This window comes from Sminthopsis crassicaudata, chromosome 2 (genome assembly GCF_048593235.1).
Source record: "Sminthopsis crassicaudata isolate SCR6 chromosome 2, ASM4859323v1, whole genome shotgun sequence".
Taxonomy (NCBI): domain Eukaryota; kingdom Metazoa; phylum Chordata; class Mammalia; order Dasyuromorphia; family Dasyuridae; genus Sminthopsis; species Sminthopsis crassicaudata.
Genome location: NC_133618.1, coordinates 536,213,628 through 536,225,861, shown reverse-complemented (window position 1 = coordinate 536,225,861; position 12,234 = coordinate 536,213,628).

Sequence of the window (12,234 nt, the reverse complement as noted above, 5' to 3'; positions counted from 1 at the left end):
GATAATTAAGGAAGAGAAGCAGTGACTTTTTGTTAAGAGCTTCTTCATTTTTTCAAATATTTCTGTTGCTAATTTCTGTCTCTTTTGGGAGACATTTGGGCTTTTAAAATAATATTTTGCTTTCCCCATGCATATGTAAAAAGTTTTTAACAATATTTTTAGTTTTGAGTTCAAAATTGTATTCTTCCCATCTTTCCCTCCCCCTTCCTATAACAAAAAGCAATCTGATATAAGTTATACAAGTGCAATTATGTAAAACATTGTCATCAATATACATTTGTTTATGGCATCTGGATTCCCCTTTTCATCTGAGCTCCAGAAGGTCACAACAAGTTCAAGGCATTCTGTGAGTCAAAACCTGTTCAAAATCATAACTTATAAGCTGCTACTAATGTGCTTACTTTTATCAGTCATCCAGGGTGTATATTAGTTCAAAGCAAAGATATTTAATCAAATAATATAGTCAAAAAAATCATATAATCATGTGTATATTTTCTTAGAGCTTATCAAATCACCACTGGGGATAGCATACATGAAGAGGATATCTGATATGGGGATATGTAAATAAAGTAATACATGTGTACATTATACAAAGGGAATACCTATGGCAAAGGTATATAGGTATATATACATGTGCTTATGTATGTATGTGTGTGTGTATATGAAGAGAGAGAGAGAGAAAGAGAAAGAAAGAAAGAGAGACAGAGAGAGAGGGGGGGGAGAGAGAGAGAGAGAGAGAGAGAGAGAGAGAGAGAGAGAGAGAGAGAGAGAGAGAGAGAAAGAGAGAGAAAGAAAGAGAGAGAGAGAAAGAAAGAGAGAGAGAGAGAGAGGAGAGAGAGAGAGAGAGAGAGAGAGAGAGAGAGAGAGAGAGAGAAAGAGAGAGAGAGAGAGAGAGACAGAGACAGAGAGAGAGAGAGACAGAGAGACAGAGAGAGACAGAGAGAGAGAGAGAGAGAGAGAGACACAGAGAGAGAGAGAGACAGAGAGAGAGAGAGAGAGAGACAGAGAGAGACAGAGAGAGACAGAGAGACAGAGAGAGACAGAGAGAGAGAGAGAGAGAGAGAGAGAGAGAGAGAGAGAGAGAGAGAGAGAGAGAGAACACCCATAAGGAGACATGTGTAATGAACAAACATTTCTGTGTCCTCTCATTTCTTCTGGGTATCTCTACTAGTTTCATGGTTGCTAAAATGCTTTCTGTTATCATCTTCTGTGCTTGCAATATTTAGCCTCTTAGGGGTTATTTAGCGTCACGAGTGCTACCTTTTCCTACCATATCCTACACTGTGGTGCCTAGTAAGTCTCTCCCTGACAGAAAGAACTATAACTCTTTTAATGCAAAACTAACAGTTCTAAGCCACCATACCCAGACAAGCAGCCCACATGATTGTTGTGAAATTAAAATGCAAAGAAGAATGTCAAACACTTTGTAGACCTTAAGGGATTATATAACTATCAATCATTAAAAGTTAACAGAATGTCTCAGTTTAAGATTGTCTATTATTTTAACCAGTTTTTCCTTTTGTTTATGTAAAATTCTTGTCCCCAGGAATTATTTTATTTGGGGCCACAAAACTCCTAAATGCTGTTAAAATTCTGATTATGTCTATATAACCAAAAGCCATTTTGTTGACTCCTCCACCCTAAAAACACCAAAACTCACAGGGTTGTGATGATAAGACTCCCAAGATCTTTGAAAGATATGCAAATGCATCTGGGCCAAGAAAAAAAGACATGGTTATCAGTCTCCATCCTTATTTCACTCTTTTAAAAACATGAATATATATCAACAGTAAAGTTGTTGTTTCCTAAGCTTCATTCAGATTATTACAAAACTTCCTGATCTCTTTAAATATTCATTTACCAAATACTAAGTATCCACCATGTGCCAAGCAATAAGCAAAGACTTGGAAGAGATACAAAATATAGATAACACAAGATCTGTTCTTATGCACCATAAGAGGACAAGAAGAAGAGCTGCTTTAAGTTTTGCAAAGTGTGAGCTTTGCAATTCTGTGAGACAGCCACAGGAAACATTGTCACCATTTTATAGATGAGATAGTAAGATTCAGAGATGCTAAGTGACTTGCTCATTGTATCACAGCTACTTGTTAGCTTTGTCCAGATCTTACTGGACCCAGCATCCCATCCACAATACCACACTGTTAGGACACTAGGTCCAGATGACTAGAAAACACACTATTATGAAGTCTGTGTATCACGTTTTCAAAAGTCCAAAAGCTAATAAGGAATTTCTAACCATAGTAGTAATTGAATGATGCAAAGTAGCTGATGAAAAGACAAGTGACATCACTCTTTCCTATTCTCTGAGAATATATTCCTACTTGTCCTCTGTAAGTGGCTGAATGCCTATTTCCAAGATTGGCCAGGGTGCCTTCATAAATTGGTTAGAACCCTATTGGAAGCCTCCTTTTTTCTTCTCCATTTACTTCCTTTCTTCATATCCTTTTTGAAAACGACATATCACAAATAAAAATGTGGCTAACAGACAGTACCATGGAGATGAGAGCTGCAAAGTATTTAAGATTTAGAAAAGAAGCTTTGTCCAAATGTCAACACCACTGCTCAATTTTTTTCATAACAGAATGCTAAAGAGCCCTCTGCCTTTTTCAGCTCAACCAGCATTGACATCAAAACCCCTTGATAGAGCTTCATCTCAGGAAGAGAAAAAAAAAAAAAAGTTGGAGGATGGCACCCAAGAGAATAAGCAGAAAGGACAGATTCCAATGATGAACATTTCCCTCAGAGCTAAATCACCTAGATCTAGGTGGAAAAGGGAAACTTATAGGTTAGGAAAGTTTTATCAGGGCTTTCTGCCTTCTTTCTGTGGGATTTTCCACTGCTCCAACCAGCTTGCTTTTTTTTTCAACTAGCCTTTAAAGCCAGACTTAGAGACACGTAAGTTAGAGAAAGTTTGAAGCGTTGGGAAAATGTTGTTTGTTGTTTTTAAAAATAGGAATGGGGTGAAGGCTGAGTCAGGGGAATAGAAATATACACAAGACATTTTTAGTGCCCTTTACTGATGGAAAAGTCAAGAGCAAAACAAAATTATAGTATAGATAATTCAGTTGGCTCATAATATTAGCATGCTGGCATAGTTTCAAATCTGAAAGCTTATTTTTTAAATGGGAAAATATCAGGGATACACTGGCTAGGGGAGCAAAAGGCAGATGAAATCATATAAGAGAGAAGTCAAAAAATACAGGATCCTGATATGGTCATTTCCCTTAAATCTATGCCATCTAAATATTAGTGGGGATGGAAATTTCAGAGGCTAAAAAGTGGAGGATCAAGGAATTGAGAATTATTTTTGGAATTTTTCTGTTGTGTTTATATTCACATCTCTAGCCAGATTGTAGGGAGCAGATTGGAAAAGATTTCAGATTTGGATCAAAAGAGTTGTTCAGCCTTAAGCTCTCATCCTATTAACTCCCCAACCCTTGGCCCCTAGGGCGGGTAACTCAAATAATGTGCTGTAACAGAGCTCTGGGCTTTATGCCCTGCTCTTCCAGTTTCAAGCCAAGTCCTGAGACAGTTTCACAGACAAGGAGCTCCAGGCAGGTAGAGTGTGTGAGACAGACTAGCAATGAGGGCATTATGTCATATCTCCTGAAAATCCCCAAGAGTTGTCTAAATAAAAATCCTCAGTGGGTAGCAGACTCTGGAAGGACCTGAGACACTCAGAAGCTAAACTCCACCAAGTTCTAATATTCCCTTCCCACTTTTCCAGCAGCCTGTACCCTGAACCCTCAGGACAAGATTTATAAGGGACAATAACTATAGGCTGAGTTGCTGGCAAACTTCTTATTGGTCCAGAACTTTGAGTCAAAGGCTTAACCAGCTTTGACTTTGATGCTACTTACAAAGACACGATTCTTATATGCTTTGGGTTGGGATTTGGGAGGTCATTTCATACATTCTCTTGCTCATAGACAGGCTTGTCTATAAACCAAAATCACAAATGGTAAAAAGAGAAGATGTTCTCTGTTTTCCATTTACCAGAATGTGGCCTCCAAGTCTAGAAAGAGAATATCTGAGATAGAATAAAGACAGGAACAATCTCAGATTTCCCATTTCCTGACCAATCCCAAATCATTTTTGTAGACAAGTAGGTGGCAGAGTGGATTTATATCCCTTGGCTGAAAATAGGGACGTGAAGACCTGAGTTTAAATTCCATCTTGGGAACTAGTTGTTTGACTCCAGAGCAAGTCAATGACTTTTTTCAGCCTATTTTCTCATCTATAAAATGGTCATGATAATAAAACTTAGCTTGTCTGGTTGTTGTGAAGATAAAAGTCATAAGCTAAGGTTTATTATCACCCCCATTTTATGTATGTGATATTATACATACAAAGTATAAAACACTATATAATATATATGTATATTTGCAAACCTCTTTGAGCTAGCTACTATCTTCATAATTAATTATTATTGTAGATATGAGCCTGTGGGAGGGATTAAATAGGAGTAATAAATAATAAAACATCTTAGAAAAGTATGTCACTTTTCCCCAAAATACCAAGTCATATATTAAGGTCCATATGGTTGATGAGAAAGGCAACAAATAGCTCAGAATAGCTCAAAATAACAATTGTAAAAAAATAATAGCTCAAAATTCTTTCTCCTCACATCCCAGAGATGCCTCAGTTTCTAAGGATGCATAGTCCCCCTACAAATTATCAAGGAATTGTGATGTTACCTTTTACTTTCTCCAGTTTTTGCAACTCCTGGGAATATCAGTATGACATATAATCATATGACATAAGACCAAGTGAAGGAGTCAGTGTCCATCTATATAGTAAATGTTAATAAAACAATGTCTCTTTGAAATGTTAGATTAAAAGTCAATAAAAACTGAAGATTTAATATTTTTCTTTCATCTCTTATATCATCATGTATGTTACTGAGGTATATAGTATTCTACTTTGGAAACAACTGGCCTAGTACATTCTCTACCTCTTGGCAAGATGGTCTTTAAACATTAATAATTACTCACATTTATTCTTTCCTCAAAACAATTTCCATGAGACAGGTACAACAAGTGTTATTATTATTGTTATCAAAGGTGGTACAACTAATTAAGTGTCAGCATGGGGATTTGAATCCAGATTCTGACTCCAAAATCCTATACTCTTTCCATGCCCTAATATTATCCACTACAGTCCAATGAGTGCTATCTTCTCTTCAAATCCTCCAGTTTTACCTGTGAGAAACTATCACAATTGGAAAGATTCTTTCTTATCTATTTTTCTTCCTCTTTTTCTCTTTCTACTAGCACAGTGGCAGAGGTAGGGAAAGGAGCAGTTTAGCTTCCTGCTGCTTCTCTTATTACTTCACTGGCCCCATTTTCCTGGCTTCCCACACACCAAGATCACTAAGCAGAAAATAGGGCATTGAGCTGCCCCCAAAGCTTTGATCCCTGAGAGCTTTGACCTACCAGCAAAATGAGGTCACTCAGTCAAGAAGGAATGAGCAGCCAAATTCAATCAGCCACAGGTGAGAAAGATAAGCAACCATGGGAATGAATGAAGGGGGTTTGAAATTATTCAGGGAAATGGGATAGACTGAAATTCCAGGAAAGAGTTGAAAGATAATTCTCCCTGTAATTGTTCATTCACTCATTTAGCATCTATTTACTTACTTGAAAGACTACTATGTGCTTTAATCTGCAAGGGATAATTCAATGCCTAGGTCATCGTCTCTGATATCAGAATAAGGAAGAAGGGTTCAAATCCCACCCTTGCTATGTGATCATGAGCAAATTGATTTCATCACCTGAAAAATGGGGACACTAACATTTGGACTTGCTTCATTAACACTAGTATTTGCTTCATTAAGACGGTTGTTGTAAGATTCAAATGAGATAAAAGATATGATTCTAACAAAGTCTCCTGATGTGGGGGTAGGGTTCCCAGAAGAGAAATCACTATTCTTACTCTCTGGGTTCTAGGTGTTATTTTGAGGGAATATGTTACTAGCCCTTTAGCTTCTGAACTTCCACAACTAAACCTTCCATCAACCATTAGCCAATAACCTCAACTAGATTTTTTAAAAGTTAGTTACAAAGAAGGCATAGAAACAACAGTTGGTACAAAATCACATTTCTCCCCACCCACCCAAAGGCACTCTCCCCACAAATAAATATAGGGTCTGTGGGAGGAGAGTCCATGGGAACAAACACAGCATAATAGTGAAGTACGCGTTTAGAGATCACATGTGGCAAAAGGATAGCTCACAAATCATGCATTAGAATTCCTTTTTTTTTTTTTTTCCCTTTGAAGAATCCTCGGGAAGTAGCTCTTAGGTATAGCTCTTTGATGGATGCCAAAGGTCAGTGACTTTCTAGAATCCATAGCATGCATTCCTCTCTGCTCTGAAGAGGTCATGCTCCTTGAAGGTTCCTTTCCATTGCCTCATGTCCATTTATCTTTATTGTGTTTTTCAGTTCCAATGAAGATACTTCTACCATCAGCCTCTGTCACTCCAGTAGACATTGCCACTAGTGCTGCCATTCAACTCTTACCACTGATAAGAACTATCGAGGTATTTCTGTTCTTTTGAGCCTTATTGATGCACGTGGACATTTCCCTATTGGAATATGCATTACTTTAATATCAGGAAAGAATAAAAACAGAAAAAAATGTATCGATGTGCTTGTGGCCATTATGGCTGAGGGAGAGAGAGGATAACCAACCTTCTTCCCACCCCACTCTTGGAAGTTTTTCAAATTAGTCCCACCTTCTATAGCCACAAAGGAAAAAAGGTCAGGATTAGAATGATTTCTTCGAAAAGAGAAGGGATAGACTAGATGTTAATTATCTTATGAGGGGACAATTAGCAACACTTTATGAAAGAGTATTGGACAAGAAGAAGGAGAGGGAGGGAGCAAAGATGCCTCATATTTCAAGCTTTGATTATAGGGAGAATAGTGATGTGTTTAATGCATATATGGAAATCAGAAGGGGTGGCTGTCGAGGGATTAATGCAATTTGATGAATATTTATTAAGTGCCTACTATGTGCCAGATATTGAACTAAGTGCTGAGGATGCAAATAAGTAAAAAAAAAAAAAAAAAAAAGTTTCTATCCTCAAGGAGCTAACCTAATGGGGGAAGATAATGCCCAAGAGGAAGCCAAAAAGTACCAGTGAGACTGGGTGAGAGGGAAGGGCACTTTGGAGTTCAAATCAAGCAGAGCTGCAGATGGAAAGTAGAGAATGAACTGGAAAGTTCAAATCTCTGCCCTCCAAAAAGGAAAGTTTTGGGAGTTTAGTGCTCCACCCTCTAGCCGTCCAATCAGATGAGAGAGGAAGAGAATGAGTTTAAATTTAGACATGGAATACAAAGGGCAATAGGATTTTCTGAAGAATTTTTAGAATGGACTTTTCCCTAGACTCGAAGCTGTAAAATGGAGTTCTAAGGATTGAGAACTGAGATGGAATCATTTTTTTCCCCAAGATCAATGATAGAAGAGATAGGAAAAGCAACACTTGTAAATTTGTTCTTCAGGGGGTTCTGCCTAAGAAGGAAATGAGGGAGTTCACAATGGGCAGAGTCCAGACGCTATAGAATCACAATCTATTGTGATGCTGTGATGCAAGCACTCCTCAGATCCTTTCTGCCCAATGGCACTGATTTCAGGACCTGGAAATTTTTTTTTAATTTTATTCATTTTTCCAAACCATCCCCTCCCTCCCTCCACTCCCTCCCCCCAATGGCAGGCAATCCCATACATTTTACATGTGGTACAATATAACCTAGATACAATATATGTGTATAAATACCATTTTCTTGTTGACACATTAATTATTAGCTTCCGAAGGTATAAGTAACCTGGGTAGATAGTAGTGCTAACAATTTACATTCACTTCCCAGTGTTGCTTCTCTGGGTGTAGTTGTTTCTGTCCATCATTGATCAACTGGAAGTGAGTTGGATCTTCTATATGTTGAAGATTTCCACTTCCATCAGAATACATCCTCATACAGTATTGTTGTTGAAGTGTATAGTGATCTTCTGGTTCTGCTCATCTCACTCAGCAACAGTTGATTTAAGTCTCTCCAAGCCTCTCTGTATTCCTCCTGCTGGTCATTTCTTACAGAGCAATAATATTCCATAACCTTCATATACCACAATTTACCCAACCATTCTCCAATTGATGGACATCTATTCAACTTCCAGTTTCTAGCTACAACAAAAAGAGCTGCCACAAACATTTTGGCACACACAGAGGACCTGGAATTTCTTTCACTAGAATCGTTTTTGTAATTTAAATCTACTTCAAGTGAAATTTTTTATCTGAAAAATTTTATCTAAAAATTTTCCACTCTCATCCTACAACATCTTAATTAAATTAGTTGATCAGATTAACTTGTCATTGAACATAGCTAGGGGAGAATGGAACATATATGTAATCCAGGTACATTTAAAAGATAGGTATAGAGTAGGAACAATCCAGAGCAGGAATCTAGTAGAGTGAGGGTGGGTAGTTAGAGACAAGTTCAGTTAGGGTGCATCAGTATGGGGTTTCTGGGCAATAGAAAGGTACTTAATTTTTGGAGGAGGATGTAATGCTTAAAAAGAGAGAAGTAGTGCTGAAATGGGATGTATAAGTGTCACAGATAAGTGCAGAGTATTCATTAGAGCTGGAAGGTTTCTCACAGAGCACCTAGTCCAGTCCCTGCATTTTACAGATGAGAAATCAGAGCGTCAGAGAGGAAAAGGGTGAATGGTGATCAGTGTCACACAACGGATTAGTGGTATGGCTTAAAGTAGAATTCAGGTTCTCCTCCTAACTAATCTAGCTTTCTTTCCACCACTATATTGGCACAAACTTGTCTAACAATGAGTAGTGCTGGGGCAGTCAGATAGTGAAGTGGCTAGAACACCGGCCCTGGTCAGGAGAACCTGAGTTCAGATCCAGCCTCAGACACAATGCTTCCTAGCTGTCTGATCCTAGGCAAGTCACTTGATCCCAATTGCCTCATGAACAACAACAACAACAAAATCCCCAATAAGTAGTGCTGCTGAGTCCAAGAGGATTCTAACCTATTGTCACCATTCCCTCTCCACCAAGGGAATCATATATTTTAGATCTAAGTATGTCAGCACTGGGGACCAGACTGGGTTCAGGCCTATAATGAGAGGAGTTAAGTTCCTTTTTTTCTCACATTCTTCATGGATGATTTAATTAAAGCTTAGTTTTGAGCTCAAGCCAAAGTTCCCGCAAAAGGAAAAATTGAGAGGTATTCAATATAAAATCTAAATCAGATGTGGGATGGGTATTTACTTCCTACATACAAAAGAAATGTTAAAAAAACAAAGTCAAAATACCAAAAATAAATAAAGTAAGATTAGGTATCTCATAGCAAAAAAAAGAAAAAAGAAAAAAGAAAAAAGCCAGCTCAGAACATTGGTTGAGAAATGATGTAAGAATCATTGAACTACTGAAAATGTAACCTCCCAAAAGAGACTGGATATCACATTTTTAAAAGTCCACATCTTTTAGAAGCAGAGGACAAAGTGAAAATTTAAAGAAAGAAAGAAAAAACCTACTGATCATTTCCTGAAAGAAACCTCAAAATAAAAACTCAGAGGAATGCCATGGTCAAAATCTAGAGCTGCTAGGTCAAAAGGGAAAAAAAAGACCACAAGCAGCCAAGAAGAAGAGACTTAAGAATAGAGGAACCATAGTCAGTATCATACAAGATTTAGTAGTCACCACTATAAAGAAATAAAAACTTTATAACCAGTAATTCACTCAGCAAAACTAAGTATAATCCTATAGGGAGAAAATGGATTTTTAAAGAAATAGAGGACTTTCAAGTACTTTCTGATGTAAAGATCAGAGCTGAAACTTTGAAAGACATGGGCAGTTAATTCATGGAAGTGCATATAGGTAATATCCGATCTCCTCAGACTACACTAGATCTGGACAGGATATCTCACAACCGTATACATTACTATTGTTTCTAGATTAAAACAGAAACTCTTCTAAGGGATATATTCATAAATGATTAACACCCATATCTGGAGGGGGGAGAAAGTATATTCATAATGTACTTTTAAGTTTAATCCATATTAATAACATTTTCTGAAGTGATTTCAACTGGATCCAGCATACCTTCAACCCTTTTGTTTGACTTTTAAATCTAATTGCAAATTAGCTCTAGTATGTCTTTCCAGCTTTATTAGACACTCCTTCTTGTGCTTGAGATTCATCTAAAACAGTCTTCTCACTGTTCTTCCCTCCAGAACTCCATATCCCACTCTCCTCCATGAATGGAGTTTCTTTTTTTCCTCACCTTTCTTTCCTCAGAGTACCTTATTCTCTTCAAGAAACAAGTTAAACATTTTCTCCTAACAAAACCTTTGTAGTCTCCTCAAATGCTAGTGCCCTCCCTCCCGAATTACTTTGTACTCAACTCCCTTGTATTTATTTACTACTTATTTACACATATATACATCTATTCATATAGACACATATGTACAAGTGGCTGTATACAAGTATATATATATATATATATATATATATATATATACATGTATGTACCTATTGTGCATGTATTACATAGTTTTCTGCATATACAACATGTGTGTATGGATATTGTCTCCCTTATTAGAATGTAAGCTCTTTGATCTTAGAGACTACCTTACTTTTATATTTGCATCTCTAGAATCTAGCCCCATTCTTGGTGTTTAATAAATGCTTATGGATTGCCCTATTGATCTATGCTCTGATACTCTGGAAACTGTATACTTAATTAGTTGTTATCGGCCTTCTCTTGAATTTTGAAATGGATTACATTTCCAACATGGGCCAGGTCAGAAGGAAGCAGTCAGTATAGCAGAAAGATGCTGGTAGGGAAAGCTTTTCATTTTCTCTAAGGTTTAATATCATTGTAACAGCAGCAAAAACAACAATAATTTACACTTTTATAGTGCTTCAAAGTTTTCAAAGCTTTGCAGAAAAAGACATGGATATGGAATCATAAACTTTGGTTTTGAAACTCAATGCTCATACTTAGTATCACAGGATAATAGATTAAGAGGTAGAAGGAACCATAAAGGCTGTCTAGTTCAATCCCTGAATTTTACATATGAAGTAACTGAAGTCCAGAAAGTTAAATGACTGTCACCCAGATGGTGACAGATCTGAGATTCAGACTCAATTCTTCTAACTCCAGAATCTAAATCTCTGAATCTGGGAGTCTTTCTATAATTAATAGAAGTAATAGCTATAGTGCCTTAAAGTTTGCAAAGCATCACACATAAGTAATCTGATTTGATCCCAACAATTTTATGAAGTAGGTACTATTATTCTCCTCATTTTATAAATAAGGGAACTGAATTATAATTTAAGCCATATCACTAATCAATTGTGTGACACTGGTCACTGTTCACTTTTTTCTTCTCTGATACTCTGATTTTTCATCTATAAAAGGTAGACTGGGTGCTCAGTGAGGTCCCTTTTAACTCTAATGAGTACTCTGCACTTATCTTTGAGAGATTAAATGACTTGCCCAGGGTCACACAATTACTAAGAGTCTGAACTATCATTTGAATTCAGGTCTTCTAGATTCCAAGATCCACACACTCTCCACTGTACCACCTATTAGCTTTGTTAGCTTTGGCATGTCACAACCTTTTCAGTTTTTTTTTTTATTTGAAAAACATTGTAGTTACAGTAGAAAGACTCTTTATATCCTTATAGTTCTAAATCCCAAGAATCTACAGTCAATCCCCTACATATACTATATCATTTAATCTTCTCAATAACATTATTAGGTGTGGAATTACAAATATTATTATTCCCATTTTGCAGATAAAGATCAGAATTTTAGCAATTTCTCCAAAGTCACACAACTATTAAAAAACAGAACAAGAACTCTCACGTAGATGCTCTGATTCTAAAGATGTACTAATAAAAAACTAGGTCTTAAAAAAAAAGGTACTGACATACTTTAAAGTTTAGTCTGCATTAATAATATTGTTCCCAGCACTTTCTTACATCTAGACAATGAACAAAAGTAAAATAAATCAAGCCTTAAGTTATAGTACTTGCTAATTTCTGAGATATCAAGAATCATATTCAAAATTTAACAGTTGGCTTTTGAAAGTTTATACTCTCTGTCTCCAGTGCATGTCTGATTCCCAAGGGCAACATTCTTTCCACTGAATGGAGTTCCTCACCCCAAGAAAACAGAAATCGCAAGTCCA